Source organism: Cibotium barometz, chromosome 49 (assembly GCF_041138505.1).
Source record: "Cibotium barometz isolate CiBa-2024 chromosome 49, ASM4113850v1, whole genome shotgun sequence".
NCBI classification, from domain to species: Eukaryota; Viridiplantae; Streptophyta; class Polypodiopsida; order Cyatheales; family Cibotiaceae; genus Cibotium; species Cibotium barometz.
This window is the reverse complement of record NC_141094.1, coordinates 10,857,920-10,880,832: the sequence shown is the minus strand read 5'-3', so window position 1 is coordinate 10,880,832 and position 22,913 is coordinate 10,857,920.

Here is a 22,913-nt window from a genome sequence, read left to right as displayed (position 1 = left end):
TTTCATGATTTTATGCTATTAAAATAATGATAAATTCTTTTAGATTGTTTATGAGTAGTTAAAAACTACTTTAATTCATTCTAAATGAGAAATGGATTATCCTAACAATTTGGAAAAAGAGAAATGTTGAAATTAGCTTAATCTAGTGAGATAATCATAGTTATGTTTATAATTATGATTTAAATTCATAGTTTGATTTTAAGCATAAAAGAGGAACTACTATCATATTTTCATTACAAGCTTTTACTCTTTTAGGAAAATTTGAGAGTTATCAGTAATAGCAGAGCGAAGCTATGGTAAAATTTTTAGAAATAATACATGTCTTATTTTGATGCATAATGCTAAAAGAGGACTTCCTACCATATTCTAAGATCGGACATCCTATGCAAAAAGAATGATTTTCATCATATTCATGTGAAATAAATTTTTAGTATTTATGCATAAATATTTAATTAAAAGAAAGAGAAATTTTTGGTAAATTTATTTTTATGCAAAAAGAGGAATTCCCATGATATTTGAGATCCAAGTAATTAAATGGTAAAAGAGAAATTTTTGGCATAATTCAAATTATGAGTATTTATCAAAAGTAGAATTTTGAGTATTATTATTTTTATTGAAAAATATAGATAGAATTTATTTTTGTAAGTCCCATGAATCTTTTATTCAAAAAAGAAAAATTTGAATATATCTTACTTGAGAAATTTGAGAAAGAATGTGAAAATATCCATCGAGAAAACTTGGATAATTCTTATTCAGAAAAGAGAATCTGGAATCCCTGGGAAGATTGAGGATCCAATGAGTAAATGGAAGTTTAGAATTAATTCTCATTAATGAAGCTTAAGGAATGAAAATACATTACGTAAATACTCTTCTTGAGTTTTTACTATTCAATTCTGATAAGGTTTATTTTTCCTTTTTAAACCTTCAACAACACTCTGATACGTAGATTCAATGGGATCGAGAAAAAAGTACATTTAACTAGGCCAAGAAATTGGCAGAAACTTAGAAAAATCCTATTTGAATCGAAAGTAGAAAATGTACTAAAAGTGGACGAGATAAGATGTGATGTGGATCTGAATGAATGTAATTGAATGTGATGGGACGTAAATAGATGCGATGTGATTAGATGAGATGTGAATGTGATGCGATAAGATGTGAATGTGATGTGATGAGATGTGAGTGGATGTGATGAGATGTGGATGAATGAATGGATGGATGTGGATGAATGAATAGATGAACTGTGAATAGATGTGGATGAATGAATGGATGGATGTGGATGAATGTGATGAACTGTGAATAGATGTGGTGTGATATGGATAGATGTGGATGTGATGTAATGTGGATGGAATGAATGAGATGTGATATGGATAGATGTGGATGTGATGTAATGTGGATGGAATGAATGTGATGTGATGTGTGACAACCAAAGTGCTATTAGTCTAGCCAAGGACTACGTGCAACATAGCAAGTCCAAGCATATTGCAGTTCATTATCACTATGTTCGACATGAAGTAAGGAAAGGAGCAATAGTGGTAGGGATTGACTATCATGACACTTTTTCACCCGTAGCTCGTAGTACAAGCTACTACTAGCTTTTGCAACTCAGTTTGATTTGGGAATACATCAAATGGATGTTAATACGGCTTTTCTTAATGAAGACTTAAAGGAGGAAATATATATGGAGCAACCTGAAGGATTTACAATTCCCGAAAAGGAACATCTCGTATGCCAACTCCATCGTGCTTTGTACGACTAAAACAAGCTTCACGATCATGGTACATCAAGATTGATCAATTTCTCACATCTTAGGGGCTTGTTTCTTGCTTCTCTGATCCAAATCTTTATATCAAGTGCAATGTGAATAACCATTTTGTGATATTGGCCCTTTATGTTGATGACACTATACTTGTGTCTAATAATCTATCTTTCATGCAACAAGTAAAAAAGGTTTTATCGCCTTTGATATGGTGGAACTATACTTGTGTCTAATAATCTATCTTTCATGCAACAAGTAAAAAAGGTTTTATCGCCTTTGATATGGTGGATCTTGGTGACATCCATTCATGCCTTGGTATTTAAGTTCAAAGGTATCATCACAATGGTATTTTTCTTCTTCGTCAAACAAAGTTTATCCAAGATATAGTTCAAAATTTTGGATTGGCTACTGCACATTTAGCAAACACTCCTTGTCTTGCAAGCTCTACTAGGAGTACTTCTGCAAATATTGAGGCATTAGCTTTAAATCAACCCTATGCTAATCTTGTTGGTTGTCTTCAATTTGTGGGGCATGAGCACTTGTCCTGATATTCTATTTGCAGCAAATCTGTTAGGAAAATACTTGTCCTCTCCATCTACAAGACATTGGTCTCAAGCTAAACGTGTTTTGAAGTACTTGAAGGGCACTATAGATTTCAGACTTGTATATCGCCATCAAGAAGACATATCTTCATCAACTTCTCTTAATCTTTTGGGTTATTCAGATGCTGATTGGACTTGTCCATGCGATCCATCAGTGGGGTAATTGCTTCTTTATCAATGGTTGTTTGGTATCTTGGGCTAGCAAGAAACAACGCTGTATTGCAGTTTCTACTACAGAGTCTGAATATGTAGCTACATCTTTAGCAGCTCGTGAATTGGTTTGGCTTCGATAATTTCTTGCTGATATTGGTCATTCTACTTCCTCAAGCACTCCTCTTAGATGTGACAACTAAAGTGCTATTAGTCTAGCCAAGGACTACGTGCAACATAGCAAGTCCAAGCATATTGTAGTTTATTATCACTATGTTCGACATGAAGTAAGGAAAGGAGAAATAATGGTAGAAAATTGTCCAATTGATCAAATGATTGCAGAAATTCTCACCAAAGGACTCCATGAAGCTCGGTTTACAGTTCTACGATCAAAACTTGGAGTTGCGGCGGCCTCTCTTTTTGGAGATTAGCACATCTCACGTCATGTCAATTTTGTCTAGACTTGTACATAGCCTATAGACTTTAGGACACTTCACACATTACTTCACATCATTACTTCACATCATGCACATTTACTCTTTGTACTTTGTATATAGAAGCACATTGCACATCGACTTTAAGGTGGCATTGTACATTTATATGTAGGAGCTCGGGTTTTTCCCTTGTGCTCCCAAGGGTTTTTTTACTCACTGCTGGAGACCTTTATTTGAGTGGGGGTGTTGGAGCTATATATAGCTACCCCTAACTCACTCTAGGTCTTGCCTATATATATGTGACTTGTGACTAATATGATTCATTCTTGTGGAGCATATGTGGTGTCTCTTGTCTCGTCTCTCTCTCCCTCTCTCAATAATGTGGATGAATGTGATGAGCTGTGAATGGATGTGGTGTGATATGGATAGATGTGAATGGAATGAATGAGATGTGATATGGATATATGAGGATGGAATGAATGTGATGTGATGTGGATGGATGCGAACGAGATGTGATAAGATGAGGATGGATGTGACGAGATGTGAATGAATGTGGGATGTGAATGGGTGTGATAGATGTGATGAGATGTGAGTGGATGTGGTGAGATGTGAATGTGATGTAAATGAGATGTGAATGGATGTGATGTGATGTGGATCTGGTTAGATATGAATGGATGAGATATGATGTGGATAGATGAGATGAGATGTGATGTGGACTTGGGTAGATGTGAATAGATGTGAAGTGATGTAAATAGATGTGAACGTGATGTGATGATATGTGGATGTGATGTGGATATGAATGAATGTAGATGGATGTGATGTGATATGAATGGATGAGATGTGATGTGGATATGTTGTGACATGATGTGATGAGGATAGATGATGTGGATAGATGTGATGAGATGTAATATGATGTGATTGGATAAGAATGGATGAAGACGATGGGAATACATATGACTGAATGTGAAATAAATAATGTGAATTGATGTAGAAGAATGCGGAATAACGAGAAATGATATCGAACAATGTGGAAAGATGAGAGTTCGTTAGAAACTGTATTTATGAAACCTGTTTTAAAATTTTATGTCAAGAATGTTGGGGAAGCATTTTGACCATCTTGTGAATGAGGTCGTGGAGACCTAAGTCATAAAGTTGCAACAGCTGACAGAGAGTCAATGGAGGATGTCTCGTGTAGCAAGGTCGGCCGAGTTCTTGACCAGCCTTAAATGGTGAGCTTCCGGTATGGTGGATGAGGGACCAAGGAAGCGGCCTATGAGTGGCAGGTGACCTGCGAAGAAGCCTAGAGGGTGCTGACCATACGGTGCTCGGGCTTTGGGTTGCCGAAGATACCCACGCGTGCATCGAGGAAGAAAATGGAACAAGGAGTTAGAGTTATTTTCTGAACTCGGGCATGGATTTGGTTGATTGGCCTTGCTGGTCCTCAACGGATGAGTCCATGGCTCTTTTATGTGGATCTGTTGGTTGATCTTGCTGATCTTCAACGGAGAGTCCATATGGATTTTCTTAAGTGAATATATTTTCGGGTACTATGAGAGCTAGGAACTATTGAAAAGGCCCTTGAGTTAACAGGTGGTAAGCATTCTGGTTACCAATGATGCCATAAGTACACCGATGAAGGAATGATTTCAAATTGGAACTCAAGCTAGATATTTTGGAGGATTATGATCAGTGATACTATGGTTTCATTAAAAGATTGTTTTAAAGACAGTTGAATCTGTGAAATAGGCAATTTTGTATTGGGTGTGTAAGTGGTGTGACTATCTTGAAGTTTGCTTAAAGCTCCGGCTAGGGGGCCTGGGAACTCTTTTCCTTGGGACCCGGGGCAAAACATAACCAAATTCCTAAATGGATCCTATCACTACAGTGGTTGGGAGGTTGGCTAACCTATGGGATTGGATGGGCTTAGGCTGGACTGATGGATCCCTAAAATGAGACTCAATTCTATTAAGTTACGATAGTTGAAGTAAATCTCAGATAGTCCTTGTTCTATGGAAACGAATCAACGGCTATGCCTCTTGATAAGGAAAAAAGCGTTGGTCTCTACGATCCAAGTACAAGTCTCTTCCTTGATCTGACCATGTGACTTAAGGGTTCAGTGGGATTAGTTTGGCTAGTTAAGCCTCTTGACTACGTTAGAATAGATTTTTCTCGGTGTTATCGCCCGTGCTTTCTAGGCGAGGGAAGCTTTTCTGGGTTCGATTTTGAAAGAACCGAGGGATTAGTCTGTTGTCCGGATATCCGTGGGGGGCGAGGCCCCGACTGGGAGACTCTGCCGCCCTGGGCAAGAAGTGCTACTTCCACTGCTAGCACCCCCAAATTTGTTGCGTGGAGCGGGGAGGGATCTTTCAATTTAGGAGGTTCTTCTATGAGGTCCTTGACATCTTAAGTATGCTAAGGGTCCTTTGACATCTGAGGGTGCTCTCTTCGATGCATTTAAATCCCTTTCTTAGTAAGATTGTGATGCTATTTACATTAATGTTATCAATTGGTGTCTTACTAGCCTCAAATGTTCTTGTTAGGCTTACTCCTTTATGGGCTTCCTACCACTAAGCCATGGTATTCTAGATAGAAATCTAGTGGGTTATGAGGTTCTTCTTCTATGATAGGATTATTCTCAACTAGTGTAAGACCCCTATCCCGTTAATCTATTTGTGAGATGTATAGCAGAAGTATTATTTTAAAAGGGATAGAGTGACCTACTAGGGCCTCCCCCTAAATTGACATGACAAATGGCTATTGAGGCTCAACTAGAAAAATCCATCGTCAAACAAGTAATGTAGACTATTCCTCCAAGAAACTTAAAAACTTCCCCTATGCTGATCCCATAAAAATAACCATCCTAGTGGCCTAGTAGCTCCTCAAGGCTCATCGTAAAAAGTGATCTATAGTGTAATGTAGGCAGTCTAAGTGAAATCTAAACTATGTTGAAGTGGTATTCTACCTTGGGAATCCCAAAGTTTCATTGCTTTAGTACCCAAGTCCGTGCTAACCCCCATTGATCCAATGGGTTAGCCTTTACCCAACCCTTTAGTTCATGGATCCAATATTTAAATTGGTTTGTTAGGTTATGCTCAGTTACAAAGGAGTTATTCCCCTAGCTGACACTAGGTATTGAGGGTTCATGTAATCATAAAAACAAGCACACCAGTACACAATTCTTATGCACATATTCTTCATTTTGAAATCCAAACTTAAAATTAAATAATCATTTTTTTCAAAAAATTATCATAATCATGATATCCTAGGAGCTTCATCCAAGGCCAACAAGGAGAACTCCCTTTTAATATCAAGGGGTTACATCCTCACAGTAGGACGATCACGTAAGAACACCACAAGGGGTTACATCCTCACAGTAGGACGATCACGTAAGAACACCACAAGGGGTACCTCACAAGAAAGAAACCAATAAGACTACCCAAGGGGTTCTGACCTAGATAGATGGTCAATTATAGCCACCACACAAGGTGCATATGTCAACATAACCCTTGTGACCTACTAAGGAAGGGCTTGGCCTTGGTAGATGGTCCTCATGAGGATGCACTCATTGGTGATAATATCCAATTTTCAAGAATATCATGGCCTCATTTCCATGTCAAGTTCCCTCAATGAACTTCTTGATTAGAAATCCTTTGGCATCACTTACAGTTCCTAGGCTCTCAGTCCCTCCACCTAGGTGATCCACGAAACTCTCTTTATGCGACTACTAGCAAGGGGGTTATGACCTCAATATGGAATCGCATGTGCCCACCAGAAGGGATGCTCATGAAGCATAACTTGAAATAGAACTTGATGTCACTACCCAGGTGGTTCAGACCTAGATAGATAGCCAATCATGGCCACCACACAAGATGCACATGCTAACATAACCCTTACAAATTATAACATAGCTTTATGTGACTACCTAGGAGGTTCGGACCTAGATATATAGACAATCATGACCACCACATGAGAATATAGACATGAGCTATATGCACATGAGATGCACATGTTAACATAACCCTTACAACATATAACATAAGTTGATGTGACTACCTAGGAGGTTCAGACCTAGATATATACAATCTTGGCTACCACATGAGAATATGCACATGTTAACATATCCCTTATGACATACTTGGCCTTGGTAGATAGTCCCCATGAGGGTTCACTCATGGGTGACAATATCATGTTGAGCAACCTCAAACACCACTCTGGGTAACTATCATATACTTCTTAAAATAGAAACTGTTTAGTTATCATCATGGAATCATTATTTTCAACAATTGTAAAACCTCAACCAATTGATGGAGACTTTACTTTTAAACAACACGATTCATAATCACTTACATCTTTCTAGCTTTTCTAAGTAATGAAACAATAGTTCCAACCAAGGAACCACCCTGGTCTTAAAACAAAAACCATTTACTTATCATTATGGAATCATTCTTTTCAACAACATTAAAATCTCAAACAATTGATGGAGAATTTACTTTTAAATAACATGATTCATTGACCACTGATATCTTTGTAAATTTTCCCTTGTAAATTTTCCAAGAAGTAATGAAACTTATAATTCCAATCAAGAAACCAACCTGGTCTTAGAGTTATGGTGGTGACTAAGGCAGTCGATCACCATCAATCTATCATTTACTTATCATCATGGAATAATTCTTTTCAAAAACATTAAAATCTCAATTCAGGTCATCACTTACATCTTTCTAAGTTTTCTAAGTAATGACCTAATAATTCCAACCAAGGAACCAACTTGGTCTTAGACTCGATGGTTGACAAGGGTATCTGTGTGAGGTTGTTTCTCCTTGTTAAGAACATACCAATTCAAGAGTTTAGCTCTAATCTTATCACACAACATTCCATCCAAATATATATGACTAATAAAATAATTCTTTAAGTTTTCCATATGGTCTCAGGAGAAGAACACCTTTTATAGGACATTTATTTACCAAGGACATTGCATGTAGGATATCCTAGTAGTATCAGCCCTTGAAATTCCCTCTATGCCTATCACTATACCATCCATGATAGGTCATTTATTTACCGAGGAGAATGTATGTAAGATATCCTAGTAGTGTTAACCCTTGATATTACTTCTACCCCTATTACTCTACCATCCTTAAAAAATAAGAGCCTAATTTTTGTATATCTACATCTACCTAAAGTACAACCTTAAACAAAGGAAAATTTAGTCATGCTACATTCTATTCATGTGAGTTATCCTTTTAATAACATAATGGAACCATTAGAAAAGCCTTGCTTTAGTCCACATACTTTTAACACTTAAAAGCACTAGGTGAGCCACCATATCATTATACTTATTGCTTACAATGCAATACTTCCAAAGCATGAACCAGGACACTCAACACTTTCATCAATGGCTATGTAAACAATACCCGCTAGCACTATCAAAGAGAAGGATGTGGGCATCCACATCCTCTTAGTATTTCCTAGAGAATTTTAGATACTTCACTGTGACAACTGGTCCTGAAACATGTTGTATTGTAGAAACTAGGGAGTGGGTGGTAGGGGCGGGGTGGTGGTATGTATAGTGGTTGTTGTGGCAGAGTTACCGTGTGTAAGATCCCTGTCCCCACCGCATAACAAATTCAGGGGGTGCTAGTAGCGGAAGTAGCACTTCTTGCGCGGGGTAGGGTCCCACACTCGGGGCCTCGCCCACGGATATCCGGACAAGAGACTAATCCATCGGTTATTCCAAAACCGAACCCGAAAAAACTTCCCTTGCTCAGAAAGCACGGGCAATTCCTCCAGGATAACTTTTCTCTAACGTAGTCAAAAGTTTTATCTAATAGAACTGATCTGATCGAGCCCGTAAGTCCCATAGTTAGATCAGGGAAAATATTGCACTTGGATCATAGAGACCAACGCTTTTTTCCTCATTGAGAGGCACAGCCGTTGATTTTTTCCATAGAACAATTTTTGTGTAGGATTTACTTCATCTATCGTACCATAACAGAATTGAGTTTCAATTTAGGGATCCATCCAACCTGACCCCATCCAATCCCATGGATTAGCCAACCACTGTAGTGATGGGATCCAATTAGAAACTTGGTTACGTTTTGTCCCGGGTACCAGAGAACAGAGTTCCCAGGCCCCCTAACCGAATATTCACGCAAACTTAAAACTAGTCACGCCACTCACACACCCAATATGAAATTGCCTTTTTCACAGAATCAGCTATCTTTAAAAACAATCATTTAATGAAACCATTGAGTCACTAATTCTAATCCTCAAAATCTCTGGTTAAATCCTTATTTCCAATCATTTCTTCATCGGTGTACCTATGGCATCATTGGCAACCAGAACGCTCACCACCTGTCCACTCAGGGGCCTTTTCGATAGTTCCTAGCTCATATAGTAACTGGCAATATATTCACATATCAAAATGGAAACTCCGCTGAAGATCAGCAAGATCAACCAACAGATCCATATAAAAGAGCCATGGACTCATCCGTTGAGGACCAACAAGGTCAATCAATCAGATCCATGCCCGAATTCAGAAAACAACTCTTACTCCTTGGATCCTTCGCAGGTGATCTAGCGCTTCACTCATAGGCCGCTTCCTTGGCCCCTCATCCACTGTACTAGAAGCTCACCATTTTAATCGAACCGAGGCTTCGACCGACCTTGCTACACGAGACGTCCTCCAATGACTCGTCGTCAGCTGTTGCAACTTTATCAGATTAGGTCTCCACGACCTCATTTACAAGACGGTCAAAATGCTTCTCTAGCATTCTTGACATAAAACAGTCATTTAAAAACAGTTCAAAAATACAGTTTCTATAACGAACCCTCGTCTTTCCACATTGCTCCACATCAAACCACATTAATTAATTCCACAACCATTTCATAAGTATTCCTATTCTCATCCAATCATATCATTTTCATCTCATCACATCTTTCCTCAGTTTATCCTCATCAAATCTCATCCACTCGCATCTCATTCATATCCACATCTCATCCACTCGCATCTCATCCATATCCACATCTCATCACATCACATTCATTCACATCTCATCCATTCAGACCACATCACATTTACTCACATCTCATCCATTCAGACCACATCACATTCACTCACATGACATCTCATTCATTTTACCTCACATCTCATTCATTCACATCTATCCCAATTCACATCAGATTCATTCATATCCATCACATTCACTTTCATTCATATCCATCACATTCACATTCATTCATATCCATCACATTCATTCTCATCACCATTATATCACATCACTTCTATCCACATTATATCTCATTTATACACATCTCATCTCATTCATCCACATCCATCCAGTCGTTCACATGTACGACTACTCATATCTATCCATACATTCATATCTATCACTTCACATCCACATATATTCATGTCACATCACATCACATTCTTTCACATACACATCTATATCCGTTCTTTCACATACATCCACATCCATTCTTTCACATACACATCACATTCTTTCACATACATCCACATCCATTCTTTCACATACTCATTCACATCCATTCTTCACATACACATTCACATCCATTCTTCTCATACACATCCTTATCCATTCTTTCACATACTCATTCACATCCATTCCTCACATACACATTCACATTCATTATCATCACATACATTCACTCACATCCCATATCTTTCATTTACATTTTGATTCACATGACATGACATCTCATCCATTCATTCACATTTATCTCATTCACATCGCATCTCATCAAATCTATCCACCTCATTCTCATCGCCTCTATTCACATCACACCTATCCATCCATTCATTCCCATCTATCTGATTCACATCACATCTCATCACATCTATCCACATCATATTCTCATCACTTCTATTTATATCACATCCATCTATCCATTCATTCATATCTATCTGATTCTCATCGCATCTATTCTCATTACATTCATTTAAACATAGAATTTAAGAGAATTCTAATTTTTGATATAAAGATTCTTTACGCATCTATTTGTGCATAAAATCAACTTCAGTGGGAATAACACTTAACAAAATCCTTTTATGCATCTATTTATGCCTAAATTCAATTTTAAGGAAAACAACACTTTTAAAATAAAAAGAAATCCTTTATGTATCTTTCTATGCATAAAATCAATTTTAATGAAATTAACACTTTTGGAATAAAAAGAAATCCTTTATGCATCTTTCTATGCATAAAATCAATTTTGATGAAAATAATACTTTTGGAATAAAAATAAATCCTTTATGCATCTTTCTATGCATAAAATCAAATTTGATGAAAATAAAACTTTTGGAATAAAAATAAATAGTTTATGCATCTTTCTATGCATAAAATCAAATTTGATGAGAATAACACTTTTGGAATAAAAATAAATTCCTTTATGCATCTTTCTATGCATAAAATCAAATTTGATGAGAATAACACTTTTGGAATAAAAATAAATTCCTTTATGCATCTTTCTATGCATAAAATCAAATTTGATGAGAATAACTCTTTTGAAATAAAAATAAATTCCTTTATGCATCTTTCTATGCATAAATTTAATTTTAATGGGAATAACACTTTTGAAATAAAAATAATTCTTTTAGAATCCACAAACGGAAGGAATTATTCTTTTAGAATAACCTAATGATAAACTTTAGTTCCACAAAATTTAAGAAAATTTTGCCATAACCTCCTTTGTATGGCTGACCATTTCTCAATTTTAATATTTAATTTATGACTTGAATTAATCCAATTTGAATTCTAATATCTCTAATCTACTCCATTTTCTAAAAATTAAGAGAGTAAATAATGAAAAGAGTTTAATCAATAATTTAATTAAACTTTCTAGGATTAAGAAGGGCTGAATTGTAAATTTAAGAAAACCATAGATTTAAAATTCACAATAAGTAAGAATTAAGCTTACATGGAGTTTGTAAGCTTTCCTTTGGCTTGAGGGATTGAGGGTTCTACTCTTGTTTGCAGCAAGAGTGGCCACCAGTTCTTTTGGAGAGGATTTAGTCAAAAACAATTGAATTATCAAGTGAATTCAATGTATTTGACTCTGGGGAGGAGTGGAGTAACAGTGCATAAGCACTATTAACCTTTTACAAGGGGGGAGGCTTCTATTAATTGGAAAAAGTGAGCCTCTAACCAAGTAAACTGATTCTAGAATTTTTAAAATCGGTTTGGTCACTTTTTAACCATTTTTAGGTCAGCTTACGTTTTGGATCTAGTTGAAACAAGAGAGAGGAGAGATGAAAATATCTCATTATTTGTGAGTTTAAAACTCATCCACACATGTGAAATAGGCACCTCCTTCATGAGGGGAATTCCCCACACCACTGAGGTGTCAAAAATGCATCATTTCCTCTAAATATCTCTTCTTTTTAACTAATAAACCTTGTCCTTAGTCAACTCTTCATCTTATGTGAGTATTTACTCATTTTCGGAGATTTTTCTTTTACTCTTCAATTTATCTCCTCCCTACATTTGGATTAATCTTATTGGTCCATAGGAACCTTAATCCAAAATTTTAGGATCTAGACCCTCAAGCTAAGGTCCTTTTTACCTATTTTCAATTTATTCCAATTGCACACTGGAAAGTTCTTTTTGAATTTTTATTTCAAGAAAAATCATTTTAATAAGAAGGGATATTTTTTCATCCAAAGATATCTAGAAACTAAATTATCTCTCTCTAGAATATTTTCTCTCTCTAGAGGCCAAAACAGATAGAAACAAGATCTGTTATTATTCTGAAAAGGGGATTAATTACAGGGAGAGAAACTGGACATCTTGAGGGGCTGGGGGAGGAATCTTACACCGTGTTCCTTTGTCTAGTGATGGTTCCGAGCTAGAGTCAGCAAACTAAAGTGTCTGAGCTTGTAGCTGCGCCAAATAGTGTTGTTCACGTGCTGACATGAATGAAGGACTCAAACATAGAACAAAGGAAACAAAAAGTGAAATAGGCAGCAAGATGCATCGTCGCCAAAATGTTGTCGGGTGACTGCTACCTGATAACCTAGTGAGTTCTCTGGTTATGCACACAATAATACACTAGCTAGACACAGAGAAATGTGTACAAAACAAGATAAAAAAGATAGCATAATATACTTACAAGAGATGCAACAATTACACAAGACAGATCGACCCGTATGTGTACTACCCGCTAATTGAAAAACCCGATTGAAAACAAGCGAAGAGACAGATATACAAAATGGTAGATTTTGATTAACACAACTAGCTAACAGCAACACAACTAGCTAACAGCAAACTAGTGTACATATTTTCATTACAAATTTATAATGTGAAGTTACAAATAAAAGAGATGGCATCATGATCTGAGCATGACTGAGTTACATCCATGATGACCTACTAACTAGTTAGTTTGTTACTCTTACCTAACTAAGCCACGACTATGGTGTTAAATGCACCCGACTGGGCCATGACTTTGGCATTCCGACCCAAACAAGTGAAAACCAATATAAGTACAAGTGTACTATGTATAAGTGGTCCATAATGTGAACATTCTAAGAAAGTGAGCTGCCAAGATAAGTATGCTATGACTCAGTTGGACTAGGTAGGTGTAGTCCAGTTATAAAATCATTCACAAAGATTTGTCGTGTCAACTATGAAATGTGCGAGTGGTGTAAAGGTGGAATGGTCACCTAGGCATGTCATAAGTGTTATCTTGTGTTGAGCTTGATACCTTGATACTCCCCCTTTAGCTCAACTCCATGTCTAAGACTCCAAGCATAATGTGGAATATACGAAGCTTCTCTGCTCCCAAGGTCTTAGTGAGAATGTCATCTACCTATTCCTCTTTGTGCTGACGTACACGACGACATTAGCATTTCCTGCCAAGACCTTCTCTGATGATGGGATAATGGACCTCTATGTTCCGTCTAAGCATGAAACACTGGGTTTCTGGCCAACTATATGCTATTAAGGTTTTCACAATAGATGATAACTTGCTTCTCCACATGCAGTCCCAAATTTCCAAGTAGCTTATGTAAACCAAGCTACATCACATGTTGCACAACCATCATAGTACCCCTATACTCTACCTCTATTCTTGATAAGGCAACTACCAAGGCTACTTCTTTCTGCTCCATGTAACAACACCACTCCTAATGCAAATGTATATACCAACCTCAAAGAAGAGGACATAACTCACTATGGACCTCATGTAGAATAGTGTGCACTATCCAAATGCAGTTTTTGAGGAGCCTGCATAAACTAGCTCTCTGCACATAGTGGCATTTTCTAAAATCTCACCTCCTTGATTTGCACTCAGCTTGCCATTCTAATCTAATGGTAGAGACATGGGCTTATAGCCAGCTATAATGTATTTGGACAACATGTCATATTATCTCTCTGATGCGATATGCCCTCAGGAATCCTAATGACCTCAATGCCAAGAAAGTATCTCAACTCATCCAGATCCCTCATGCCCCTTTACATTCTCTAATTTCTCTTTATTATCACCCTAAAAAATCATGTCATCCACATAGATGGTGATAACCAAAATCTCTTTATCATTTTTTCACTTATATAGAGTGAATGATCATGACAATGAAAGCCAATGGTGATAAGATACTATGCAATCTTATCATGCCATACTCTTGGTGCCTGCTTCAAGACATACAAGGCTCTACGTAGCTTGCACATATAATATAGGTTACTTGAATACTCATAACCAAGTGGATGTTCCAAATATACTTCTTCTTACAACTCACAATGCAAGAACATACTCTTTATATCCATCTGATGCAAAACCCAACGTTTGTATGTTGCCACTACAATAAGAGCTCCCATGGTTGCCATCTTGGTAATGGTGGGGATGAATGTCTCCTCATATATCAATACCTTGTACTTGCTAATTCTTCCATCTGACTTGTGCTTCACTTTGTAGACCCACTTACATCCAATAGGCTTTTTATATCATCAAGCAAAGGCACCATTTCCATGTCTTATTTGCATCCAATGCAACCATTTCTTCATCCATAGTTTTCTCCCAATGTGCATACCAGCAACATCCTCAAAACATGTGGGTTTAGCCTCCTCTTGGGGGGTTCACCTCAAAAAATGTTAGTGTACCACATGATATCAACAGGAGGGGTTTTTTAATTAGATACATTGAGAAAAATTACTACGATTACATTAACAGGAGGGGTTTTTTAATTCAACTTTAGAAAAAAATCATTTAGTTCATAAGTAAAGAGGGGTTGTTTTATTGGGGAAAATTTTTAGCTAAGGGGTTTTTTTAATACCTCTTGAATGCATGTGATACCTAGGGTTTTCTAGTAGTGCACCCCCCCCCGAGAGCCTCCTGCATAACCTTTGCCATGTATGCAAAATGGTGAGCTACATAACCATCATACGACGTCAATCTCTAAAAAGGATTTTTGACCCTACCCACATTGACTTGCCGCATAGTCTTGGATCTGTCCTTAATGTCCTTATAGGTGCCTTAGCCTTCCTTGCACCAGGTGTCTTGATAGTTAGAAGCCCAAACTCCTCATCAAGGCTAAAATGAATGCCCTACTAAAATGCCAGGCATACTAAGTGACTGATTAGCCTTCTCTTTACCTTTATGTGATGCACTTATTGAACCTACAAGACTGATTTTCTGATGCAACCTGCCAATCCATGGTTTATCAATAGACCCACTACTAGAGGACTCTCTCAGTCCACTCAATGATTGTGATACTGACTTGTATTCAACACAATCATCTGCTCCTATGCATCAGCCCTAATTGAGTCTTTTATAGTAGCATACCAACTACTCATCTCCTCAAAGAAGATATCCCTACTCACCCTCATCTCACATGTGATAGGGTTATAACATCTAAACTCCTTTTTCTGTACATACAAAATGTATCTAAACACTTTCATGTGTGATAAATTTGGTTTTTAGCTAGTACACTTCCCCTCTAGAGTCACACCATGCACTACCATTGTGGGGGACCTATTCATAATGTAAACTGCAGTCACAACTACATCAACCCAATAATTCTGAGGTATACTCTTCTCAGCCCCATCAATGCACAAGTAACCTCTACAATGTGCCTATTCCAATACCATTTTGATGTGGAGTGTACCTACATATGAATTGCCTCTAAAGTCCATGCTTTCTCAATGAACTCATTGGAGAAGCAATCTCCCCCTCTCTCTCACCTTTAGCACTTCACCCGTAAACATGTTTATTTTTTAGCCCATATTCTATGTTTCATGAAATAGACCCACACCTTCCTCACATGACCACATTAATGAAAAATACATAGTAACGACATCCTCCCATTGATGCTATCTTTGTTGACTCCCCTATACATCTGATTAAACCACATCAAGTTCTCTTTTAATTACATACATGTCATGTGGAAATGCATTCTTTGTTTGCTTTACAAATTGACACCTTAAACTTTGGTAAACTTGTAATAATTTCTAAATTCTACATAGACTTTAATCTGCTTTTTTACACGACCAATGCATTTGTGACAGATATCTATATTGGCCACAACACTTGCACCTTGTGTAAACATATCAACTTTCACCTTAGGCATGCTTATATCTAAATTAAACATTTTACACAAACTTATTTGCCTTTGCCAATCAAATAACATTTTCTGTTGGAGTCTGTTGAAGTCCTCAATATAGCAACCCTCACAACAAGGTTAAAGAGTAATGCAGACCCTGCTCAATCATCTACCCAATATAAATTAAATTCTTTGTTATGTTAGGAATATAAAGTACATTAGCCAAGTACCTCATCCTATATAGCGAATGGCATATTCCCAATGTGAGTAATAGAATGAGTCATGCCATCCCATCATCTCTACATAACTTGGTTTTACTACATTTTTTACATTTCTAAACGAGTAATCATGGCAAGTCATGTGGTTAGAGGCTGTCGAATCCACATACAATACATCATCATTGTTTATGGGTACATCTGTAGTCACCTAATTTAATATGTGGTGTTCCATATAATAAATGCTCACATATATCTTTAGCCTACTTTGCTTGAAGATGTAGAATTGTTTTAGTGAAACTTGTTACTTTTTATGTCACTTTGCTTCTTATGTTATTCTGTTGTGACCTGGTTTGCCACAATAAAAGTAATCCTTTGAACTTGATTCCAATTGCTGTCTTTACCACTTGCCCTAGCTTCTTTGGATTCCCTTTCATTGAGACTAGAATCTTCCTCATGTGTGTTTTTTGCTACTACTATGAATCATTACACTACTACTCCTGTTTGTCCATAATTCTTATTTCCAAAATGGCCACCACCTTGGCCACACTGTGACCGCTACCTCTACCTCTACCCAAATTTGAGTAGAAGACCTAATTGAAGTGTTCTTTCTTTGGAAGGAAGAGTCTTCACCCAAAGAATTATCTTCTATGATTAACATAAACACTAAATTCTAAAAGTTGGGAACATTATCTCTTACAGTAATAGAGGTCTTGAATTATTTATATTCTTTGCCAAGTCCATTCTTACTACTGCACTGTGTGAGAGTTCAGATAGAGATTTTTAGAAAAATAGAACTTCACAAAAGTGCTCGAAAACACCTTATAGTGGCCAAAATGGATGTCAAAACGTAATCTGGCCACAAAATATCAATATAAGTTCTACAGATAATACAAGTATCTTTGCACCTGCGAAGACGGCTCCTCAATCAGAGGCATGTAGCTCCCAAAGCTACCTAATGAGTTGCGTACCAAAACAAGAAAAGGAAGAGATGATGATGCTCTTACCCATGCATAGCTTCCTTTTCTTGCTACTCATCTCCTTAGCTTGCTACTCATCTCCTTAGCCTAATCCAAGCTCTAATACCATGAAAATATTGAAGGAGGAGAGAAAGATTGAGCTCTTTCAAGCACACACACAAACACTTACAACAATGGAGAAGACACACACATTGATGGAAGGCTAAAATCTTATGAATCTATGTTTCTCTCAATATAGATCTACAAAGGATAAATGAAAACCAACATAAGTACTAGATTACATAATGTGAACATGCTATACATAGGTGAGCTGGGCAAGATAAGTATGCTAGAACTCTGTGTAATTAGGTAGGTGTAGCCTCTAGCTATAGAATCACTGGCAAAGATCCATTGCGTCAACTACCAAACACACTAGTGGTGTAAAGGTTGATTGGTCACCTAGTCATGAGTGTTAGCTCGTGTTGAGCTTGACATCTCAACAACCATGTGGTCACACTATTGATCCTCAATAATATTATCTTCATAACACGAGTTGTGTTTTCATATCAACACATTCCATCCAATAATGAAATCATGTTGCCTTATGCATGGCTCTCTACATCTTTTGCAACTAAAGAGTGATCCACCTTATCGCATATATTGACAAACATTAGCTTTCCTTAGTTATTAAATATTAAGATTTATGCCTAATATTTAGGCATTAATTCTTCTTAATCCCTAAGCTGAAGACTATTACCCTATCATAAGTATTAAATGAACCCTAGTCATATCAAATCCCTAGTTTTCTAAGTATTAGAGCAATATCCAAATCATGAGGTTGATCATTTTTTCTAATCATGTGATTAGCCAAGATTTTCTGACCATAAAATCAACAATTCCTTTCGAAAACATGATGGTTAATAAAGCTTTCTCATCTAACTTTCCTACACATGAGATTCTCATTCCTTAATCACACTAATTGGCTTACTTAAACCAAGGTTATCGTATATGTAACTAGTTATGCAAAGAATGATGATTTTTGGATGCTCTCCATCACCATGTGGTGGGTCATTGAGCCTCAAAGTCTCTCCCAATCATTAGGACACTATATGAGAACTTAACTCATTATGGTTGAGTAGTTCAAGAGAAGTGGCTTTGTGTTGATTACATTGCGAGTGTTTAGTGCTATTGGGTAACCGAAAGAGTCAAGTCTATTTCAAATCATGTGAGAAACTTGACAAGAATAGTTTCCACGCATGGAAATTCCATATGTAAAACTTTATAATATCCAAGGGCATGTGGGACTTTTTTATAGGTGATCAAAAAGAGCGGAGAGAAGGATCATATGGATGATAGTACAAGGCATGGGCAAAAAGAGCAAGTGAAGTGCTACACTGGGTTTTTATGAGTAACTCAAATAACAAAATTTTTTAACATGAAAAAGGATACCATGCCTATCTGAGAAGTTAAAAGGTGTTACAGATTCATTAGGTACCATTGGTTCACCCATTGATGATGATGATCTTATTGTGACCACATTAAATAGTCTTGGAAATGAATATAACCCATTTGAGACTTCCATCAGTGTTCTCATGAGAGAACTTATCCAGGTTTTACAGAGTTGGTACAGTGAGGAGGTTAGACTACTAGGAGGATCAATGGAGGTGAACATGTAAACATGTCTCCTACATTGATAGATGTAGAGGAAGGAAGGGGAGAGACTTTCTTTTTGTTTGCTCAAGGAATGCATGAGTCAAAGTCCAATTGTGTAGCCTCCTAGGTGGGGGGGAGGATTTTTATGTGAACCCAAGTGTCTCATCACATTCAGTGGGTGCTATACTTTTGCAAAAGGGAGAGCAAAGGCATATGCAACCAGTGTATTATGCAAGCCGACAACTCACTGATGTCGAGGAGAGGTATGATGAAATGGAGAAAGGTTGTTTGTCTCTTGTTTTTGCAGTAAAGAAGTTCAGGTCATACTTGTTACCTCGCCCTTTTTTCTTCCTCACATCTCACTACTGCAAGAGGGAATTTCGCAAAGTGGATTTGTGAGCTTCAAGAATTCTCTTTCACTTTTATTACAGAAAACACCACTAGGGACTCTCTTGCAGATTTGCTTACAAGGAAGGAAGAGGAAGAAGGAACAGGAACAAAGGAAGAAGTATATGAAGATTTGGAGACACCATCAACTGCTTTCACTATATGCATTTTGATGGAGCCTTTAGCCCTTCCAGGCAATGTGGGGCTGGGGGGATAGTTTTATTTGATCCAGAAGAAAAAGAGGTATGGGCCAAGGGTAGGGAATTTCCAAAGGCTATATCAAATAATGTGGCTAAGTATAATGCATTAATTTGGGGATTAGAAGATTACATGAAAGATGGAATTAAAGAGGTAGAGGTTAAAGGGGATTCGCAATTGGTCATCCGACAAATAAAAGGAGAATATAAGGCAAGGAGTCCTAATCTCCAAGAATTGTATAAAAGGGCAATGGAGTTAAAAGAAGCTTTTGAGTTTTGTAAATTTGTGCATGTTAATAGGAAGGATAATCAAAAGGCTGATGAATTGGCTACTAAAACTTTGGCTTCTTTCAAAGTAGCTATTCTTGCATTAATGGATACAAGTTGGCCTGAGCTCTCAGATGTTCAACACTATTTAGATACAGGATACTTCCCTCCTGGATTGAATCCTCAATAGAAGCAAAGGCTTACAAAAGGAAAGCTCATCCTTACACAATTCTAGGGGATATTCTTTACAAGCAAGGTAAGGATAAGATTCTTAGGAGGGTAGTGAGCCTGGAAGAATCTAAAAGGATTTTGGAATTATGTCATGAATGTTCAGGTCACTTTGCTTCAGCTAGCACAACTTGGAGCATCCGTAACACAGGTTATTATTGGCCTCGACTCAGCAAGAATGTCTATGAGTGGTGCTGTAGAGAAGCTGTGAAGAAGCTGTGAAGTATGCCAGGCATATGGGCATAAGCAATTGGTTCCCGGACCCTTAAACCCTATCCCAGCATATGGTCCATTTGAAAGGTGGGGATTAGATTTTGTGGGCCCACTTTCTCGTTCCTCACATCATTGGAAGTAATACATATTGGTGGGCCACAGATTATGCAACAAGGTGGGCAGAAGCGAAGGCCATGCTCAATAATAAAGCAGTGGTTGTGGCATCCTTTCTAAGGGAATACAGATGTGCCCGATTTGGGTGCCCATTAGAAATCCTTACAAATGGGGGGAGGTCTTTTAGGAATGATTTGATTGAAGCTTTGGTGTAGAAATTAAAAATAAAGCATGCTATGTCAACTCCCTATTATCCCCAATGTAATGGTTTAGTAGAAAAAACTAATGGACTTCTTTGTGGATCTTTGTCTAAGCTAGATACTATGAAGAGAGTGGGATGTGCATTTGCCAGAGGTCCTATATGGGCCTATAGGACAACTCCCAAACTCTCTATTGGTTTCACACCTTTTCAGTTAGTTTATGGAATGGAGGCTATTTTTCCAATAGAATTGGAAATCACAAGCCTTCGCACACCTTTGTATGCTTGAATAATGAAGAAGAAACACATGCCCAACTGGAGACCTTGGATGAGAGGTGACTTCAGGCACTTCAAAATTTGGAGGCTGCAAGGCTACACAACAACGCTGCAAGGCAAGGCATGACACTCTCACGAAGAAGAAGAAGAAGCGAGAACTCAAGCAAGGAAGCTTAGTCATGAGGTATGATGGCCGTGTGGAGAAACGGCTAGACAAGAAGCTTCTTCGACGCTGGGAAAGCCCCTTCAGGATAAAGCAAAAGTTCAAAAATAACACCTATCTTCTAGAGGATGCAAGTGGCCACCAGGAGCTTCCCGGACGTGCCAATGAGTATCTTTTACCCTCGAGCACCATGGCCAACAGAACCCCAAGACAAGCATGGAGGATCTGCTGGGGGGGAAAATATGTGACATGAAAAATTGATATTTTTCATTTTCAATTTTGTACATATTTTGATGGTTTCTCAATGGTAATAAGGTAGAAGCTTGTCCAAGAAGATTTCGGCACCCACAATGGAATAAGGGCGTGGTGATGCGGCGGCTTGGCGGCTACCCTGATAACAGCATTCTATCTTCAAATATAATGGTTTTACTTGATTTAGAGTGCACACATTGCAAATGCCACAAGTATGCTTGATATATACTTTGGTATGGTAGATAGACTAGTGATGTGGAAAATAAAAGTGGGCCTTCATGCTCACATGGATTTTACTTGTATTATTAATATAGTATTCACCATAAGGCTACAAGTTGGGGAGCGTGGAAGGCATGTGGAGAAGTGTGTGTAGGTGCATAATTGGGAAAGATTCTTCTAGAATGCCTACATGGAAGAGGAGAATTCTGCCATGTGTAAGTGGGATCTCTACCTACATGCCACTTAGACTTGGCTATTATCTCATCACACTTTCAAAGTCAAAAAGTCTTTAATTTAATAATCAATAGAAGACAGCCTCCGAAGAGGACAATTGATGGTGACATCTACCCTTATGGGATTGAAGATTTTTATGTTGTAATTTGTAACAATGGAAGAGAGGGTGATTCTCCACCTATAAAAGGAGCCCTCCTCTCCCTTTTAAAGAAATGAAGGAAGCCTCCTCAATTGAGCATTTTGTGTCATTGCCATTCTCTTATCTTCAAACCCTTATTTAAACACTCTTTACATGTGAATGCTTCATTTAGCACTAGCTCCTCATGCTTAACCCAATTTTGGACCTCTTTGATGATTCATGATAAGTGGGATAAGGATTTATTATCTTGGTGGGCCTGTGACTTCTCAAGGTAGCCCTTGCCTTATTGCCGCCCTCCTTTGGAGGTACCAATGGTTTTAGCAGTAATGAGCATGTGGAAAGACTTTGGGGACCATAGGTAAATCTTTATGATTGTTCGCTGAGCAATGTTAACCCTTACCCTCTAGCTTGAATCATGAAGGAGATGAAAGGCAAGAGGCTATGTGAAAATTGAGGTTTCATGCAAAGAGAGGGAAGTGCAGTTTTTGTGGTCTAATACCCAAATTTCAACCGATAATTACTCATCACTTTGGTATTGGTTTCTAAAATTGATCATATGGCTAGGAAGCTCTTTATATGCTTTTTCCACTCATGTAACTAATGTCTTAATCCTTTAATTCATTGGTGATGAGAATTTCTCCCAAAGTTACCAACTTTTAGGCGAATTTTCACAGTTTTATAGTCTTGTAGTAAAATACTCATAACTTTTT